This window comes from Haliotis cracherodii, unplaced genomic scaffold (assembly GCF_022045235.1).
Source record: "Haliotis cracherodii isolate W230 unplaced genomic scaffold, xgHalCrac1.p SCAF_9, whole genome shotgun sequence".
NCBI classification, from domain to species: domain Eukaryota; kingdom Metazoa; phylum Mollusca; class Gastropoda; order Lepetellida; family Haliotidae; genus Haliotis; species Haliotis cracherodii.
Genome location: NW_027266343.1, coordinates 1,160,840 through 1,183,660, shown reverse-complemented (window position 1 = coordinate 1,183,660; position 22,821 = coordinate 1,160,840). Strand labels below are relative to the sequence as shown.

The following is a 22,821-nucleotide window of genomic DNA, read 5'->3' as shown; positions in this document are numbered from 1 at the left end:
ATTCTGGAATTAAATTCGTTTTCAGGCGATCTAATTTGTTTACAGTAGATGGTCCTGCAACAGATCGATGCATGTTATAGGGGACCTAGTGTCCTGGGAGTATTGGGATGTGAATAGATCACTTCATCTCTGTTGCAGAGGGAATACCTGTTACACCCAACAATGGCTCTCATCCGGTCTAATTACATTGTAAGGGGGAGGTGAAATAGCAAAGGAAGAAGACGCGACAACATGAGCTGGGATGTTCTGAGGTGGTTTCTATTGATGTAGGATCGTGTTTGTTTGAGGCCGCACTCAGCAATATTCCAGCCATATGACGGGAGTCTGGAAATTTTTGACTCTGTACCAGACAATCCAGTGATTGACAACACGAGCATCGATCTACGCATTTGGGATCCGATTACATGCATTAATCATGACCACCCGATCCCGACTACTGCAAGCATGAATTTCTGAAAACCAATTGTAACCTGGGTCTTCATGGGGTGCAGCTTTACCCCAAGTCAACCCAAATCCCAACTCCCACCTACTGCTCCCTCATAAGCTTATTAAGTCACATAACTGTTTTTTCACATGTGTAAAATTGATCAGAGCACATCGGTGACATACGATGCCATGCATCAACCAAGTCACCGAGCTTGACCATCCGATCTTGTCAGTCGCCTCGTACGACAAGCATGGGTTGCTGAAGACCACTTCTAACCCGCATCGTCACGGGTCTATTGATGTACGATACGTTAATAGTGTGTGTGAATGAATCGCATCTGGAGATTGCTAAATTGAACACTTTTTTCTGAAAAAAATGTAGACCCTAGTAGTTGCATTAAATTGCCGGGCAAACGAATGTATACATCCATGTTTGATAGGGGCAAAACATGGAACGAACAAGATGGTGGTATGTTTGATACAGTGTTTTAGGCCTCAAGTTTGCAGTGTTTCGTCGACTATTCCTCGCCTAGTATCAGTTTGATAGCGTTTGTAATTTTTGGTCAAATCCAGTATTCAAGTGTATACTTTCTTTTGCCCGGCACTGCAGTTGGGAGTTCTCAGTGACTGATTTTGAACTACAGTGTCCTCTCAGCGGTAACTGGGACACAGTATTAATCACAAACAAATCGTTTGCAGCTAAATATAACAACAAACAAAGAAATCGTTTGCAGCTAAATATAACAACAAAGAAACAAATTGTAAATTGTCTAACATCCCTAAATGAGTACCTGAATGATACTTGAACCATAGTTATGCCTTGTCCTGAATTGACTGAATGACACAATTAGATATAGTATTAACGTGTATAGTCGTCGCGACTTTCGGAAATCGTTTCATTTAGGTTCATGAAGTCATCAAATGTCATTATTATTGCCATCACATGATCCGCAAAACCTGTGGCCTTTGTGTACTGTGTCTAAAGGCTGAAAGGCCTCCCTAGCATACCAGACAGCTCCAGCAGATCAATTACCTTATTATGAATTCTATTTGAAAAATGTTTAACCATGGACCTGTGTATATGTATGGATTTTCAGTTGAAATTTTAACCTGAAACAAAACACCCCTACCATCAAAGGAGCAATTTACTCCCAGAATAAACACAACCATAATGTATCAATTGATGCTGGAAATATTGATCGTTGGTTTGAAAATATACAGTGATGGTTTCCCTGATCACTTCTAATACGGTATTAAAAACATGGCGGTTTGACGAGAAACAGTTTCAGGAAATTACCTATTTTCTTACCGGCGCGTCCTGAGCTCATAATAAGATAACAGTGTTTTTCTCTCTCACAAATAACAGGAAATTAGAATGTCAGCCTTCATCAAGTTTAATAAATGTATCATGTCTCCACTGTTTATTTGAGTCTAAGGTCATGACATTTACGACAAAGAGGAGTAATAGGTTGCACCACCAAATACAAGGATACCTTCTGTAGTAAAACGGAGTCACAATTGAGCAGGCCGTAAGGTATAATACGAACAGAACGGAATGTTAGGGTGACGTTCTTTGTTAATAGGAAACATAATGATATTAACATATCGATATATTTTCTGTTGTTGCAAATTACTTATGTAGCCACATCTATCCTGGTATAGCCAGCTGTCAGAAAGACCACATGTACATGTATGGGGAAATCAAGCATCGTACATCATCCCCATTGACAGAGCCAACGCCCTACCCGTCTATGACAGAATCAACCCCCACCCCACCCCGCCCATGACAGTCAACCACGCACCCTCCATGACAGAACCAATCAATCATGCATCCGCTTAAGACAGAATTAAGCCCACATTTACTCATGACAGAATTAACCCCAAATCCGCCTATCACAGAATTAACCCCACATCCGCTTATGACAGAATCAACCCCACATCCGCCTATCACAGAATTAACCCCAGATTCGCTTATGGCAGAATTAACCCCACATTCGCTCATTACAGAATTAACCCCACTTCCGCTTATGACAGATTTAACCCCACATTCGCTCATGACAGAGTCGTCCCCACATCCAGCCATGATAGAATCAACACCACAGCCTCCATTACAAAGTCGACCCCCCACACCTGTCCATGACAGAATGAAAAACACATTCACCCACGACAGAATTAACCCCACATCCGCCGAGGACGGAATTACCCCACATTCGCCCATGACGGAATCAACCCCACATCAGCCCATGACGGAATCAACCCCATATCCACCCATGACGGAATCAACCCCACAGCCATTACAAAAATCAACCACCTCTCCACCTGACAATGACAGAATCAATCCCACATCCGCCTTTGACAGAATTACCCCTGCACGCGCCCATGACAGAATCAACTACAGACCCTCCATCACAAAGTCAACACCCCCCCCCCCCCCACACACACACACACACACACACTCGTCCATGGCGGAATCAACCCCACATCCGCCCATGACGGGATCAACCCTTCATCCGCCCATGACGGAATAAACCCCACATTTACCCATGACGGAATCAACCCCCTCCCCGCGATTCACAAAGTCGACTGTCAAGCAGCAAGTAGTGTATACATGTGACATGCGACTCCATCAACTAAACCACAAGTCGGAAAGACATAGAAACCAAAGAGCCAAACAGTCCGCTGCAAACAGATGACTACCAAATGAAAAATGATCAAAACGTTGGATTGATCAAGAACATGTATTCTGCAGGTAAACGTGACCGATCTTTCATCCAGCTTATCTTGGTTCGATGTCGAATGAAGAAAGAACCGCCAAATGAACATTTGAATCTTATATAATACTATAACAACGACGCCTGTTATGTCATGACCAACGCAGCAAGAAATCAACAGTTAATTAAAACTAACAAATTACATGTTATCATTTCGAGACGTGTTCGTAAATCAACTTGACAACAGCCACACATCACCTGGTACAATCTTGGCATTACATACGCTTGATTTAGCGATGTCTAAAAGACAAGCGAGAAGGACTATTTCTATAATTGTTACTTTGAACAAATTCTTCCATCTTCCTTGAGCACAGGGTACCATATATCCAACTGCAGAGCCCTCCAGGACACTCCAATGAAGTCTTCTTTCTGGCACAACTTATTACCTCTGAGTGAACAATAGCTCCCTTTGTCTCTGGTTCCGTTTTTCATTGACATTTATCGAAAGGCTTTCGGAACGAGCTGGCTATAGATCAGTCTTTGCCCCATCACAGCACGTCCCAGCATGGCGGCCGACTCCCCAGGGATGTGGCGTTCACTGGCTACAGTGTAATGATAGAATAGTTTAGCCCCTGGGTCCTCCATGTATTAATTGGAGCCTCCAATGACCGGTTTAGAGCTCGAGTTAAAGCAATTATGACCAGTCATTTTGGTTGTCCAGGCCATTTTTTGCCTTACACCACAATCCATTGCAAAGTGTCCCGGGAAATTAGAGTGTTTTTGGCCCACAAACCAGGTGGCCTGAGGTATCCTTTGCTAATGGACTAATGTAAATGTGGCCTGATCACGCGCGGTCACGAATAGGCCTGACAATATTGCGAGAAAAGACGTGATTTGCGCCCCCCTCTGGATGACTTGAAGGCTGTGAATGACTTGTAACAGTCACCGAACCCTTCCCAGAAGTGATAGTGCAGGACCTGGCACGCCTCTTCTCGCTGCTTTATGTCAAACTACCCACTGAAAACTGTCTGGGGAGACTCGTGCTTGCCCACGTTTACAGTTCACCACAGTTCAGGGCGAAAATGTAATACATGATTAAAACGTTTTGGAAAAAAATATTCTGAAAATATACACTTGGTGTTTAGACTCGGCTTATGGGGAATCGATAGCCTTGGAGTGATAGATCACGACCACGTTTTGTTGCCCCCTCAGCGATAGTCACGCTCAGTTAGCATCTGAAGTTGTGTACTGCGAAGTATTCACAGAGGATAATGATCGCCAATGGAATTCATGAGAAAGGCTACGCCTCAGAATCATTTGTTCCTACGTTTTACTTTAAACGATGGCACCTCTTCCTTTCACAGGCTAGACGATAATGAGTGACTTCAGAAGAAATTGCAGATAGTAGCAGATTGATTTATGTCTGTTTCCCATTACGACACATCATGGTTTAGGTGTTCGCTCCGTGGTATTTTAATGCTGGTTCAATAAAGTTTTCAAGTTTTTTAAAACTATATAAGTTGCGACCCCACTTCCCAAAAGAAAAAGAATTAAGAGAGAAAAAAGCGAAACGCATATGTTGTTTTCAAGAGTATCAGCCTTTTCTACAAGGCTTTAAAACGTACATCACCTCACCAAGAGAAAGGATGTTTATAGTTTTTGTCGGAAGAACAGGAAGCTTTTGTGGATACTTTCTGTTCAGTAGGCTCAAAACTGGATAGACTTAGGTAACAGCAGAGTGAATGAGTGAGTTGATTTTAACGCCGCTTATTACAGTATTCCAGTTATATCACCGCGTGTCAGCTTTATGTGGGAGAAAGTCCGAAATGATGCAGGTCTTAGATATTTACTACCTTGGCGAAACCCAAGAGCACGGACAGATATGGTGCTGAAAACATAAAAAAACATAACCGGGGCGAACCGGGCTTCGAACCCACGAACATTGGTTCCTGGCGTACCCAAGGGACGCAAATCTGCAAAGCGAATTGCAGCACCTTAGACGACTTGGCCACCCGTTGCTCCACAAGCTTTAAAAGCGATACGAGGGATATGTGTGTGTTGGAGCAAGTTCTGTTCTACTGCAAAATGGCAATAGGACGTAAGATCTCGTCACGATAACACACACCTGTCAGGGTGACCTGAACAAGATATGATGTCTTCCCCATTGAGATGACCCCCAACCACCCACACATCCCCCCACCCCCCCCCCACACCCCCACCCCACACCCCCCCCCACACACTAACCACCACCACCACCACACACACCTTGACACTACGTCACACTTTACGATGACGTAAAATAACGCCAACGCGTAAGTCTTCTTTGTCGGATTCCGACTGGCCGTTAACGGTGACAGATATGGGAATTTGTGTTGCAGTGTACGTTGTAACGAGTGTCCTGCTTCGAAGGTGTGGCGACTCTGGGCTACTGTGATGAGGCGGGGATTTCTGGGGCACTGGGTCGCCGATATCGGGAAATAGTGCTCTCGGCAAAATAAATAACCAGCCGCCGATGCTTATGAATTACCAGCCTTAAGTTTACCAATAGTTATTTCTTGCATACTATTTGAATATTGGATTGACGAGTTTTTAAAGTTAACTTCGTTAACGGAATGATTTGTGAAAACCCCATGTCACAAACGTGTCTAAGAAACCCGTGACAAAGACCATGACTTTCACGGGAAAACTACACACAAAAAAGAAAAGAAACCCAATAAAACAAACAAAACTAATCTTGAGAATGTGAGCAGTCAACCTTATAAACTCTATTAAAGATAGTAACATCGTTTTGACACGCTATATGAGCAAACCAGATCCTGTAATCTTTACTTTCGTGAAGCAGCGAAACATGGAACTGTTTCCATCCACGGCTAGATGATATTGCTATCGTCTATGCGAGTGATAAGTGCATGTACAGTGTATCCGCTTCATCGATGCATCATTTCATGTCCTTACCTGCTCGGTTTCACAGAAGTGATAAACGTCTAAATAAAAGCGACAAAATCATTTTCAAAACCACAAGAAACATCTGCTAAAAGCAATGTAAAAGTCCGACTATCACATAAAGAAGTGTTTATGAATCACTGTCAAAAAGGGATGACACCAGGTGTTCGCGAAAAGATGCACGTCACTTAAGCTTAATTTACTCCCACATTTACCTGGAACGTCATATCACTCCCCCCTCACTCACTCACATTCAAGATCTATTTATACCACACCAGGAAACCCAAGAATGGGCTTAACGTGGGCTCCTACTCAGTTAATCAAACCCGGGTCAACGCTTGGCTAAGCCGCCGTCTGGTATTATCCAGATGAATGACCAGGCCTGTATCACTGCTAATCCATCTTCAATGGTCAAGGGACACTGCAATGCATACTGCAGGAAGTGGATTTATAGGAATAGGCGTGGGATCAGAACGTCAGTAAAGAGCATTGGTATGACAGTGCGGCGGTGCGTGGGTATAGTGAGTATAGCTTTACGCTGTTTTAACAAATTTAAGATATATTCCGATGGGGAACACAAATAATGAATGAATAATACCCATATCGGTATTTCATAAATACTCGTGAGAACATCACCAAGTATGATCTAATGTAAAGTTTCTGTGTTGTTGAACGGCGCACAATACATGTATTTCAGCTATACGAAGGCGTCATTTAAACAACACAGCTGACCAGACAAACCTGGGATTGACATTATGAGTATTGTACCATGCCGTCGAGGAATGCTGAGATGCAATCACAAGGCAACTGGACCGGACAATCCGACCCAGTGAACCCAGAACTTTGAACATACTCCAACCCGAAATACCATTGAGGATCCATCATAACAATGCTTTAATTAAATGAAAGATAATCATCACATACATTGTGCATAATACGGGTTCCGTTCTTACAAGCCTTGCGGTATCTTGAAAACCAATTTTAAGTCATATCCGGCACCACCGATTCCAATATAATTCAATATCATTATAATTAAAAAGGCCGATCTTTCACACTCCTTTTTGTTAAGACGTTTCCCTGAATAGAAAGGTTTGTCGAATCTAATTCCAGTTCATTGTTACACTAGGGTATAGGTTGTGGCACATGGGAAGATGAGTCAACTTGCTGTTCACAGCTGGGAACTGGCAGTCAATAAACATTAAGGTCCAGGGCTAAAGAATTAAGGTAGTGTCGAAAGCCTTCCCGCTTACACGAGTCGAAGCGATCTTTCAAGCACTGATTTTCTTTCCTCTGAGATTTTTAATCGGCACGCAATACCTGACCTATGACAGTGAAAGCTGAGCGTGTTGTATTGGTAGTGTATGTGATGTGTTGTGTATCGTTGTTGTAAATGATCGGACACTTCAGTGAATCAGGGAATAATGTTGTCAACAATGTAAATAATGCTATATTGTAGGCAGCAAATTTTGTTTTGTAGGCATGTATTTTGTAGGTGTCCACACTGTAATATATATATTTTGAACGTTTAAACGTGGAAAAAATGCAATATGATTTCAAGCTACCCTGTCTCAAACATTGGTAATTTTTACAGAGAAGATAACATCAATTTGTAAAGTTCTATTGTCCATATGATAATTACTGGAGTGAGTGAGTAAACTGTTATTAGCGCCGCTTTGAACATTATTCCAGTTATATGACGGCGTGTCAGTTTGATGTGGGAGGAAAACCCGAGGAGATACAGGTGTTAGACGTTTAACGTGAAACCAATAAGCGCGGGTATGGCGCGAACAAACAGAAACACAATAAGGGCGAGTCGGGACTCGAAGCCACATTCACTAGTTTCTGGCACACCCAATGGACGTAACTCTGCGACCTTACCAAACGTCAAACCCTTCTAACCAAGAATAGTCCACAAATCATCAATTTTGGTTGTGTGTAAACAGCATAAGATGCGATTTCCTAACCGAATAGCGACGACATTGCCTTGCGTTGCATGAAACCAAACAAGCATGAACTTATTGTCCAATTTACAATCAGTTCCGATCGATCATTTGAGATGCACATCAAACACTTGCAGTGAACGCCAGGGCATGGTGATGATCGGAGACTGCGAGAAATATCGGACGATCTCTCTGACATCTCGCGTGATGTTACGAATAATTTCAAAACCCTGCTGTCGTTAATTTTATAGTCATTTAACGACCAAGACGAGCGTTATTAATGCTTTGATTACTTGTATTATGAAAATGCAATTATAGACGTACACTCGTCTATTTAAATGCAGTTTGGAAGAAAGCTTGGCGGCTGGTATAATGTATGGAAAGTTTGAATTAAAAATGTTATCGTGATTAAAGAGATTGTTCTTGCTTCTGTATTGGTACTATTGTACTAACATACAGAAAGTCTCACCCGAGTGTTTTTGTATAACAAATATATCACAGGAGTCAATAAAAGTTTAAAACAAGGAGGCTCGCCGAGGACTAAACTTGAAACGACGAGTGTTGACTTATTTGATGCCGCGAGACGGAGAGTGAGATTCTATTAATCGTCCCAAATCATTCTTCCTACTTGTTTAGACTGTAAACAATAATAACCAGTGTCTTGAGTGTAAATGGTTCATCTAAAAAGTTTCGGTGGCAGAGGGATTAGTGATGAGATGTGAACGTAACAACCATTACAACACGTACAACGATACAGTCTCCTGACAGACCATATCATCTTGCACCAGGACGTAACTACCATGTAAACGCGTACAACGAAACAATTTCCAGACAGTCCATATCATCTTGTACAAGGACTTAACTATCATTACAACGCGTACAACGATACAATCTCTTGACAGTCCATATCATCTTGTACCCGAACGTAACTACCATTACAACGCGTACAACGATGCAATCTCTTGACAGGCCATATCATCTTGTACCAGAACGTAACTACCGTTACAACGTTTTCAACGATACAATCTCCTGACAGACCATATCATCTTGTACCAGAACATAACTACCACTACAACGCGTACAACGATACAATCTCCTGGCAGTCCATATCATCTTGTACCAAAACGTAACTACCATTACAACGCGTACAACGATACAATCTCCTGACAGACCATATCATCTTGTTCCAGAACATAACTACCATTACAACGCGTACAACGATACAATTTCCTGACAGTCCATAACATCTTGCACCAGAACGTAACTATCATTACAACGTTTTCAACGATACAATCTCCTGACAGACAATCTCATTTTGCTTCAGAATGAGACACGAGCAATCCTTTCAAGTCATGCCTATCTGTTGTTATTTCTTCTCCAGTAACAAACACAATAGCTGAGATGTTTTGCCAGATATTTGCTGCCAACTCTTCGCCGGTGGATGCCATAAGCAGTATGGCGCCGGAAGGATGCGGTCTCCTGCAACGGCGCCGTCCCCGACTGCAGGGTGTTGGGCGGGCGACTGACAGGCTTACTATCAGCACATCACGACTCACTTGTGAAATTTCGTGACTGGCGGTGAATCTGTCGAATTTCCAACACCCTACGGCTTGATGCTTTTCTTTCACGTCCAAAATTTTCTTTGAAATTCTGAACTTTATTTTCAATCTGACAAAAACGATCCAAGTTCGCTCGGGTTGATTGCCACAGGGAAAGGCTCCCTTTTCATATCTATTTAGCACGTAGTTGGTTATCGCTGTGTGTCTAACTCTTCAAGCTATTTTTAATGTCAACGTTTTATTTTTTTTATAAATAATTCCAAATTGCATTTGAAAGGAAACTGCAGGGGAACTCGGTAACCTCAGGAAAAACAGATTTTTTAGAATACGGCAAAGCATCTTTTATACTATGTCTGGTTTAAACTATAGGAAGGAATAAGTTAATTATCGCCAGTTTTTGTGTTGTTGGGCATTAAGAATACATTGTTTCTTTGCGAGGCATTTAGAAGTTGGAGTACTAAGTAAGGATCAGATATATGGATGAGCAACTTCTTTATTACGAGTAGGGGCGACGTTTCTGTGTAAGACAGTGATGATGAGAGTACAGCTATATATATATATATACAGTATATATACAGGTAGGAGGCAGGGTTTTATCTGTTTCATCTGTTTTCTATTCAAATCTATGCATAAAGATTCAGGGTGACAAAACACTCTCCACAAGACTGTATGATAAGAGGGAGGACAACTTTCCAATAGTCAACTTTCCCTTCACGTCGAGCAATATTCCAGGAGCCCCAGCCTTTGGTGTTTACGTTTCGCAAGCATGCTCTTTCTACTAAGAGTTCAAAGAGCGTCATACGACTCTTGCTCAGAGATTGTTTGATCAAGGTTACAACCTCGGTAAAGCTTTCAAAAAGTTCCCATGTTTTTTCAGGTGAACAACTGACGTGCCTTTGCGTGTGTTTGTGACGGGTGCCATCGGTGGGGCAGGATTAGCTCACCTTTTCGCGAACACCTGGTATCATTACTATTTAATAGTGACTCATAAAAACATGCTCATGATATAGTCGGAATAGTACAATCGAGACTCTGCATTAATCAGAGATTTCTATTGGATATGGAAAGGGTTTTGTCGCTTTATTTATACAGTAGAGTAGATTAAGATGTAGTTACACTTGGGTAGAGAAGCCTGTTATCCACCCAGCGTCACTACATTGTGGCTACTGTGTATATGGATCCATATTCGGGTCTTCGGCATCGCAACTGTTCTTGAATGAACATCGTAGCGGACCCTACACGTTTAGGTTATCTCAAATATTTACGGCGCCACGAATTCACTTGGATTGCAAGGACTAAAGCATGTTTGTTTATAGAAGCAGCTGAAGCTGACATAGAAAACACCTCCTAACGTGTGGCATCTTTCATGCTGTGTATATACACAACATGACTCTACGTCTGTAAACACGTTGGTAACGCCATCCTGGTTCGGACGCTGCGGACACATGGTACAGCGATCACAAAGTGAAATGTTGCTGGCAGTGGCTATTGTTTACGGAGCCTTGAATGCTTCCACTTTTGATGTTAACATGGTATCATGAGCATGTTTTCTGGAGTATTTGTTCGCCTCCTGTAATTAATTTAAGGAGCATACCCTATATTAAAAACAACTGGTCTGTAACATGTTAACTTGTTCCTAGATTTACCAATTACTTCTCTCTCAACGGCGTTATTGTTTACTGTGCTTCGAAAACACCTTGATGAATAGCGAAACGTTTTTATGATTTATGAGTTATTTTGTCCTAAATTTTCAGACGGCGTGTTTCTAATCAACTGAACATAATTGTTTCTGGTAGAATCTACACCCCACTTAGCCCAATGGGTTTGGTTATCTTCATGTACGTACATTAAAAAGTCAGATTCTATTTTCGAAATAGTTCATAATGACATTTTTTTAGAAAATATCAGCAAATGACGCATTTTTTAAATTTATTTTTCTCGGATGTGGTGGGTTTTATGAAATAGTAACCTGCTATTTACACGCCACTACTCAATATTAACTACATATCTCGTCAAAGTTAACGATCTTATCATAAATGCCCTTTCCATAATGGAAAGCAAAATTGTTGAAAAGCACTGGGCATGCATGTTGCTAGTTTCTAATCATTTTTTCTTTAAAGTAAAACTTAAATAACAAAATAAATTTTCCTTTGAAAATACCCAATATCTTCTCAGCCATTAAACTGTATTTCATTACTTAATCATGATAATTATGTGAAGGCACAGTATACAGACTCCGGGCCTACCAGTCTTTGTTTTATCCTGTTAATGTCGAGCGCCAGTCAAGTTAACAACTACCGACTTTTAACGTCTTTTGAACCCCGACCTTCCGCTCTCAGAACATCACTCTATCCACTACTCTACTAGCCTCAATATGGCATATCGCTCAAATTACAATATTTAGACCTGGACTGATGATGATTACATGTCCCCTTTATGGAACCCTGTAACTTGTTTTGGTGTCGAGTGAGTGAGTGAGTGAGTGAGTGAGTGAGTGAGTGAGTGAGTGAGTGAGTGAGTGAGTGAGTGAGCGTGAGTGAGCGAGAGTGAGCGAGCGAGTTATACCACGGCGTGTCAGCTTGGTTCGGGAGGAAAGCCGAAATAATGTAGGTATTGGACGAATACCACTTTGGTTAAACCCATGGGCATGGGTATGGTGCTGACAAACCTTGAAACAAAATATGGGCGAACCGGGATGCGAACCCATGACCACTGGTTTCTGGTGGTACGTCAATATGCAGAACGAATTGCGGAGCCTTGGTGGATATGATGCTGATAGATCTAGAACAGAATCTGAGAGAATCTGGGATTCGAACCAGGCTGAGATTCTGCAAAACGAATTGCGGCGCCCCAGACCAATGGGCCACCTGTGCCCACTGACGGAAAGAACCCTCCTGCACCAACCTGTTGAGAACTACCTGCTACACCACTAAAACAATATTTTGTTATGCCAGCTGTTGATTATTCAGCTGCGATAACGTCTATGCATCACGGTATGTCATTTCCTCAAGTCGTCCTCAGGATCAATGTTACATTCCAACTCTTACCAATAATTGCTTTGGTTATGGATGTTCCATGATGGTGTGAACCTACAGTACTGTCCTTGTCCCCGCTGTCCTCATAACCTACACGCACCGAACCGAAGCCTTGTCTAATCATTTTGCTTTGTACTTGGTCGATCAATGGTTTGGGGTTATTGAAACGGGAGGGGGTAAGTCGTTCATCATGTTGGCACCAACGGTGCAGGTCGTGTAGAGCCATAATCACTTCACAAGCTTCCACTGTCATCCGTGATGCTTTTGTAACACTTGTGATCGAGGTTGGGACCTGCTTGTCTGGCAGACAAAATCACAGCTAAACGGCCCTTTGAGGTGTAATATGCAGTGTTTAGAACCTTTTTTCTAACGCTGATTGGAATCAGTAGACGAACGTTTCAATTCGATAAAACCCAGAACCTGGGCTTTCATATATCCGTACTTAGTTTAGCGTCCCTGTGACCTGTCATCAGTTTTGCTGCAGTTGAAGAATTGCCTGTTAATTAAATTAAACAATTAATTACACACTCAAACGTGAGGACTGCAAGGGTATTTGTTCTTGCTTCTCAGCTTGTTTTACTTAGAGCACAGCTATTTACGTAACAGTACATGTCAATGTGACCTTATGTCATTCAATGTCACTGAACCAGGTATACATGATCTACATGCTGATTTAACAGACCCGCTACTAAATCACTGTCATGCAAATATTGACATCAATGCTCTTTCACCTGTAATGGATTCCTGGATGGGAGTATTGTTAAAATCAAATACACGCCACAGTTGCATTGCGATGAAAGACATAATCAATAATGGTGCTTGACATTCATCGTGAGTGAGGATTGACGATGCAATATCTATAGACATTTTTGATACCGTCCATGATATTTATCCTAAACATTTACGCATTCTGACGCTGAATGCCATGTGTATAAACTTATTGGAATGATAGTTCCGCTTCCCAATGGTACCATCGTGACCATTTTCCATTCATCATTATGTTCTTGTTTGTTTTTGTCAGATTACATCTGGTTCGTGTCGGCGCCACCTCTTCAGAGTTCCTTTACAAGGAAATGTTATTGCATTGCATTGACGGTTACTTCCTCGTCTTACCGATGCTGAGACACATTGTTCATTATTGGATCCAATGATCACGTGGAGTAGGCAGTATGACAATCCTTTTTAAGCGTTGTTTTTCAGTCGTTATAATTGTTGACAAATGTAAATTTTTCAATTATCGTCAGCAAATAAGGGATAGTTTTAGTCCTGCTTAGGAACCATGCGGGTTTCAGAGATACTGAATTCCCAATGGCTTTAAAACGAGACCTCACTTGTGCTGCTGGCGATCTATAGCCCTCAAATTATGCTGCGCTGTTGTGTGTGGTTAAAACCTTTTCATTATTTTTAACTAGTATTCTGAACACCCTGTGTCATCACTGATTTGCAGCGATCCATTCATACAATTTCCACCGCTATTTTGCCTTTTTGCCCGATGGAGTCACTTTCGGCGGATATTCGAGACTGGTTATTGTCTGGCGTTGACGTATTATATTAAATGACAATATGTTAAATGCTGGTTAGTATGCTGTTTGTTGTATGATATACTACTCAATAGACGTTAAGGAACAGCAGATTCTTTCATGTCACTATTAATTGAGCAGCATTACAGATCATTCTATTTAAGTAATTTGAAAGAATCGGGCCTTCTCAGCTTCTTTTGAGTTGTATATCTATTATACATTCTATTAATGATGTGACCATAAATCATAACTCACTCACTCACTCAATACAACAAATAATCATCATCGTAAAGGTAATATAAGTTGATGGCCTCTGTCCAATTAAACAAGGAGCAAAAACAAAACATGCATGTAAATGGAAACTCTATCACATTCTTTATCCTTTTCGCGCGAACACCTTGTGTCATAACAGATGTTCAGTGATCCATACCTATAATTGTTACTGCCATTTTACCTTTTACTATGCAATCCGTTTCTGCGGATAAAACGAGACTGGTTACCCTCTGTCGTTGACATTTAAAGTTTATATACACATGTACAATGTATACGTATTGGTAATTGCAATGTCTATTTAGACACGCGCTTGCTACTGTGACAAAAGCGAAATCAACGAGGATATCTCCCTTTAACATGCACCATGTTGGCGCTATGGCATTCTGACAAGCAGCTACAAGCTGAAGCAGATGTATACCTCTGATGAACATGTACAAATGCTAAAACTAACGAGATTATAAGCCAAATAACAAGAGGGGGCGCAGCAACACAGGTACGCCAGACAGCACATAAAGCGATTGCACAGAACCGGATTAATATTTACGATATTTACGTCCGTAGAAGCTTCTCCGTTTACTTCGGCTTGACTGGCATTTTGTATATCAAGTTTTCTCAGATGATTTAAGAACTTGTCACAGAAGCTATATGTTGATACGAAAATCTGGCCTTTCTAAGACAATGTAATATATATGTGTGGTTCGCGATAATCAAGGACACCTCCACAACTCTCATAAACACAGAAACGAAGCCATGACCATTAGGACGTTGAAGGCGCATGATCAATTTTTATTTTATTTTAGTTATAATTGAAAAAGAAATTCTGAAACAAAGCCATTTTTTCTGCCCTATGTTTTATTAAATGTACAATCCCAACATAACATGATGAAGGTGATGCAACGGAAGGGGAGTAAGAAAAGAGCTTTAATGATAACGCAACTGAAGTACAGCAAGAAACCAGTCTATATGGAGGCTGCATTTTAGCATCAGTTTGTAAATGTTCGGAAAGGGTTGGTTGGTTTGTTGGTTTGTTGTTAAACGCCACACTCAGCAATGTTCCAGCTATAAGACGGCGGTGTGTAAATAATCGAGTCTGGACCAGACAATCCAGTGATTGAAATCATGATCATCGATCCACGCAATTGGGATACGATGACATGCATCATTAACCAAGTCAGCGAGCCTGACCACCCGATCCCGTTACGACAAGCACGCCGAAGACCCGGTTTCGAATCCCGACATGGGTACAATGTGTGAAGCCCATTTCCGGTGTCCCCTGCCGTGATGTTGCTGGAATATTGCTAAAAGCGGCGTAAAACCACACTCACTCACTTACGACAAGCATAGTCGCATTTTACAGCAAGAATGTTTTTGCATAAGTAGATGTAAGAATTGAAGTGAGACTGATATATCTGATAATGGACCTTTAACTACACCCGCCGTTTCTACTACAGCTAGTGTTGCTGCTTCTGTTTCTCTTACAGTTTTCCTACAGCTGTATTTTTTCCAGGTCATCCCCTTTTACTGGCCCCGCACTATCCCTGATACGCTGACTGTGAAGACGTTCTCAGACAAACATGTACATACAAGTGAGGCACGAAAGGCTATTGTAACCTTCTCATCTGGTAACAGATGTTTATCTAATTAAAGCGTTCAAACATTGGGTATTTTCACAAATGAAAACACAAACGACTGTTCCTTTAAGTGCCACAGGGGCTATCTTTCCTACCACATTGGGAAAGTTTTCAATGGTGCACGAATTTAGACCCTGGAAAATATTGCCCTTCCTCAAAACAATTTGCAGGGAAAATAGCCTCGTTGACATCCATTGATTTTACCCACATGTGTTACTAAACAGGAGAGCAATCAATCAAGCATGCACGATAAGAATGCAGAGGATGCGATAAAATACACGGCTCGTTTTGAAGGTAACAACATAATCACTCATCTGTGCGTATTTATTAGAAACGATGATGGGCACATTTTAAGTTTAATTCACAAACTAGACAGAGAGTAAGACATTGTCTCTACCTCCAACGGGAGGCAAATGAGGAATAAAAGGCAATTCAAACAAAATTTCAACTCAAACGTACCTTAAACTAGGACTCCTTGAAATTAGTGTGATGAAAAGTCTATATTCATTAAGAAACAGCTGACCGTTCCCGGTATCACAAGCACGCCTTCAGCGGCTTGTATACACAACTGACTCTCATCGACATAAAGTGCAACCTTGGTGTTCGAAAGAGCTATGCAGTCCATCTCTAGAGTGAAAGACAATACTGTCCATACACGCCACCGTTCGCTTATATGTACCAAAGGCAAACAATAACAGACAATCAGAGATTGATAATCAGCCACGACAAGCTTAGTTATATTAATAAGTGTATGATAGGCATCTAAAATACGTATCGCAACTGTGGTAAAAGCATCACAAGTATCCCCTGCACTGGATTGAGTAATTCCGACCTAGATCATATCTCCGAGCTATTGATTCATATCTGCGGGGCATAGCACCCCCTTTCAGCTTCATGAATTACCAATTACATGTAATCTGGCCACTGATCGCCCTATCTAGGTTTCCCTATTGCCTCAATATGCCCCGCATCTCTCTTGTAATCTACAGTCGGCGTTTACCACAAGGTGGGAACCCGACGGGAAGGCTATCATCTGACGTGAACATCGTTATGCTTTCCATATTGAGGTAAAGGGGATACATTTTTTGTTTAACATTTTCTTTGAATGAATATGTTTGATTAATGAAATAGATAAAATGAGGAATCGCTCACCGTGGCCTCTTTTCTTAAACGATCGTTTACGAAAAGTAGATTTAGATCAGCGTTCCATCATAGAGAACAATTTTACAGCTTTGAAACGGTGAGCGTTCACGAAGACAATACTGTTTTATCGTTCCCTAAAATGAAATTGCACTTTATAAGATACCATGCAAAGAATGACACACACATATATGTTTCCCTTGGCTGTCGTTGAGTACAACTCCCAACGTGAAGTCTAACTAAATGTCTGTATTATAAAATATGGAATGATATTAACTTTCCTCAGGACGTTCATAAATTCGGCATTCGTTCGATATATTCTTTATAATCAGTATTAGAAGCAATTGGAAAGGAAACAATTATAGTTTTATTATCTATCGCTGAAATACTTATTGTCTTTTTCTAAGGATAAGGATCATTTACATTAGTTTTACCGTTTATCGATATCCACTATCACAGCATTTGGAACACAGCAGACAACTCTACACAATAAATTGTATCTTTTTATCATGATATCGTCAAATTGATTGTTTTATTCTGAAGTAATGTCCATGATGTATTAATATTACGTCACTTCAACAGTTTCAGATATATCAGATTGCTGTTCATGCCATCACTTGTTCATACTCTTGGTCTCATGTGAAATATTCATACTATTTCTTCGAATTGGACACGGAATTGTGTACGGTCTATTGAAGAGTAAGCATATTTCCACGCCCGACTCGTGATACAGTAGCGTAGAGCATGTTATGAGAAGCACAGAACATGTTTCCCGTAGGATAGAATATGCTTTCATTGCGATAGGGCATGGTTTGCGAGTGTTGGGCCTGTTCATCTTAGGACAGGATATGCTTAAGGTAGAATAGGTCATCCCTGCATTGGTATCCGACATACTTTGAATAACATAGGACTTGCCAATGGTAGCATAGGGCATACTCTGGTAGTATAGGACTTAAATGTGCACATGGGGGCTGTGTCATTCTTATGGTAGCGTAGGATATTGCTACAGTAGAGTTCGACATAACTGTGGATAGGTCATGCTATTAGATAGGATACGACATGCTTCAAGTAGGATACGACATGCTTCAAGTAGGATAGGAAATGCTTCAAGTAGGATACGACATGCTTCAAGTAGGATAGGAAATGCTTCAAGTAGGATACATGCTTCAAGTAGGATACGACATGCTTCAAGTAGGATACGACATGGTTCAATCGGTCAGGACATGTTTACTGTGGGATATGACATGAGTACAATCGGTCAGGACATGTTTACTGTGGGATATGACATGACTACAATAGGTTAGAACATGTTTACTGTGGTATATGACATGAGTACAATCGGTAAGGACATGTTTACTGTGGGATATGACATGACTACAATCGGTTAGGACATGCTTACTGTGGGATATGACATGAGTACAATCGGTCAGGACATGTTTACTGTGGCATATGACATGACTACAATCGGTCAGGACATGTTTACTGTGAGATATGACATGACTATAATCGGTCAGGGCATGTTTATTGTGGGATATGATATGAGTACATTCGGTTAGGACATGTTTATTGTGGGATATGACATGACTAACATCGGTCAGGACATGTTTACTGTGGGATATAACATGAGTACAATCGTATCGGACATGTTTACTGTGGGATATGACATGACTACAATCGGTTAGGACATGCTTACTGTGGGATATGACATGAGTACAATCGGTCAGGACATGTTTACTGTGGCATATGACATGACTACAATCGGTCAGGACATGTTTACTGTGAGATATGACATGACTATAATCGGTCAGGGCATGTTTATTGTGGGATATGATATGAGTACATTCGGTTAGGACATGTTTATTGTGGGATATGACATGACTAACATCGGTCAGGACATGTTTACTGTGGGATATAACATGAGTACAATCGTATCGGACATGTTTACTGTGGGATATGACATGAGTACAATCGGTTAGGACATGTTTACTGTTGGATATGACATGACTACAATCGGTCAGGACATGTTTACTGTGGGATATGACATGACTACAATCGGTCAGGACATGTTTACAGTGAGATATGACATGACTACAATCGGTTAGGACATGCCTACTGGCTCCGCCGGGATTCCGAATTATCAAAGGTCCGAAACAACTTAAGCATGCTGGTCGTAAGAGGCGATCTAATGGATTAGTTCATCAGACTCGGTGACTTAGTTGATTGTGTATCATCGTCCCCGACGGCCTCGGTCATTGCTCACAATATCGATCACTGGATTGTCTGGTCTAGAATAGATTATTTACAGGTCGCCGGCATATAGCTGGAACACTCTTGAATGCGGCGTTAAACAAAAACAATCAAATCAACATTGCAGCTACACGTGTCCATCCGTGTGGTGAAGCCATTTGAATTACCATAATTTTAAGTTACTGTACTGTATAATATTTGAAGTCGTCAAGAGAGTAAGGTGGTACTGCGAAACATCAAGAAACACGCTGAACATCTATAATGAGGGTAGTTAACGCTCCACGAGGAATTACACGAATCTCAAGTGAGTTAGAGCACTGGACTGAAAGTCCGCGTTACACGTATGTCATACTTTTGTTTAATTCTAGTAGTTCTAAAAGGAATATAAAGAGAAAATGTATTCGATGTACAGCGCGAAGAACATGACCTAAAGCGTTAGTGCATAGTCACGAACAATGGACGTGCAGCATTTGGCCATGAGGGAACAGAAATATTCGCGGCATAATGTCTCATACCGCTTGGCAAATAATCAAAACAAGTGAATAATAGAAGTGACCTTGTCCCTCTGTTTGACCCTCCGAATTAAAAATATAATATTCTTGCCCGTAATGATGGATAGCTTCTGTTCCTTTTCATATTTCGTGATTTCGAGATTTTAAACAGTTTTGACTTCTGTGACTAGGATCATAATACTCCATCACGCTTAAGCAAATAAAGTGAAATATTCATCTTCCCTCATGCCAGGTGGGATTATGAACAATATACATAAACTCAATCTTATTTCATTAGACGGTGTCCAGGAAGAGCATGTTGCCAAATTTCCAAATTGAAAATCTCAAATGGATTGAAAAATGTTTAACACATCCGTGAACCGACACTTTATATTATTATCGCCCATCGCACAGCGTTGTAAACAATTCACGCCGTCATGTTGCCCTCGTGTGATAGAGCGTTCGCTACGCCCACTTCCGATAGCCATCTTGTGCCCACAGTAATCCTTCATTGATGAATAGCCGGTTCTCAAAGATCCTGCAGTGATTGAGGGAAAGATAATATGTATCATTTCATATTTATCTCCCCTTATTAGGTCGTCAATCACTTTGCTTATCCCCTCGGGAGAGGGCGTCAATGTGTGGTTGTGTGGTGTTTGGGTGACACAAACCATTAACCGATGTGAGTAACGGCCAAGTCTTGATATTTCAGCTGTGACATCAGGTTTTCTCCTTATTTACGTCTGTGAACAGCCGGTGGTGAAAAATATGTATACAAGAGAGTGTTACTTCTAAAACCTGTTTGGAACAACAAATTAGACAGTCAATATCGGATCGCGCATCAGCGGTAACTTTATGCCCTTACTTAATGTGATCGATAGCAAACTTCTTTTAAAGTTTTTGATGTATGTAGTTTTAAAAAGTTCCCGGAAGGGTGTGATCTGAAGATAAATACACTTAGCACCATCGGTCGCTGGTTACAGAAACCCTTTAACACAAAGAGAGGGGAAAGATTTATTAGGACTAAACATATTACTTTGGTGTCATACCCCTGGCATATATGTTTTAAACACTTTATTGCGTGGCGGTCACCAGTGCGGTAGGGCAGCATATGCTTACCCTTTTCGCGAACACGTGGTGTCATCCCTAATTTTTAAGTGTTTTTCCATGTTTATCATCCAAAACTGGCTCGCACAGGAGATATCGCTTGGGTGAGATCAGACGATATCTACAGTGTAGATATCGCTGGAATGAAATTACATCACACTGCTTTGCAAACCATTGTGACGTTACCGGTTACCATGACGTCACAATCAAATGACATCACTAATGGCTCTGCTACTGAAGCTGTTAGCAGTACTTTTTACACTGAAGACACTGCTAATTACTGTCTACAAATTGAAAAAGTTGGAAGAATGATGAAAATGATATATAGAGAATCTCACCCTCGGTCTTTTGATATCAAATATATCAACACTCGTTTATAAAAGTAGCAAAAATATCAAAAGACACTCGGGTGAGATTCTCTATATATCATTTTCACCGCTATGTTGCCTTTTGCGATCAAATGGAATCTGTTTCTCAGATAATCGAAACTGGTTATTCTCTGTCGTTTTAGTTAACATGTCCCTCTCTCGTGTCCGAACCTATGATTAGAAGTCACAGATATCACAATCATTGAGTGAGAGAGTGAGTTGGATTTAACGCCGCTTTTAACATTATTCCAGTTATATCGCGGCGTGTCAGCTTACTGTGGGAGGAAAACACGAAGTGATGCAGGTCTCAGACGTTTACCACTGCGGTGAAACCCACGAGCACGGGTATGGTGCTGAAAAACCTAGAAACATAATTGGAACGAACCGGGATTCGAACGCAATCACTGAGTGTAGAAAAGTCAAGATGCATTACTAAACAAATTACACCTCTGACCATGGGTATTATTAGTTATGTTATATTTTTTATTATTTGATATGATTGTTTTTCTTGAAACCTTTCATATGGGGTCGAAATAAAATATACAATAAAATAAGACCTTCATATTTGATGTTGTAAAAAAATAGGTCGGTAGGATGAGGAGAAAAAACCCGTCTAATTCTCTAATTTTGATTTGGCATTTCGGCGAAGCAGTCTTTTTACGGGACCAACGCCTCACACTGCATGGATCACCAGTGAAACTATGAATAATATTCGCTACACCGCATAAGCATTTATCGTTTGTCTCGGTGAGACGGACCAGAAAATTTGATATTTTCCCCATATTCCTGAATGTTTGGGTCTGCGGATTTTTAAACCAAGTACAGTCAAACACTGTTGTGTCGAAGTTGAAGGGACCTACGTGAAGTTCTTCGAGGTTCGACTCATCCGAAAATGATGACTAAAGAAGGAATACACAGGGACCATGCTTTTACTTCGAGACAACCGTAAGTTCGACACATCAAAGTTCGACACACCGTCAAATTTCGTGGAGACTTGATCCCCACTTTCCATGTTTGTCGTAATCTAAGATTAAAAGGATTGGGTGGTTGCACTGTGTGAATTGTCTTATCTTGTCTCGATTGGTTGCTCATCTTGTCAACCACTGGTTTGATTGTTTTGACTCGATTAATTACAGTTCGCCGTAGCATAGCTGGATTATTGCTGCGGCGTTCACAACAGTCACTCACTCCTCCTACACGATGTGAAGCAAATCCAACCTTTGTTCAGAAAAAATAGATATTCACGAGTCTCCCTGAAACTTGACGCTTCTGCGAAGGGACACGTGGGATAGATATACGAGGTTTTGTCATATAACGTTGAACATTATAAACGAATAAAATTCTCTTCAATCTCACACAGCAAACTACTGATCTGTGAAATATAAAATTGGATCTTTTTGTCCCTATTTATGAGACTGAAACATATACAT

General features: G+C 41.0%; 1 protein-coding gene across 1 annotated transcript in view; it reads right to left on the bottom strand.

Moving 5' to 3' along the window:
* LOC139452262 (alpha-2C adrenergic receptor-like) overlaps positions 1 to 22,821 on the bottom strand; it is a 122,193-nt gene that overhangs the window by 3,077 nt on the left and 96,295 nt on the right. The gene's annotated exons all lie outside the window — the stretch shown is intronic.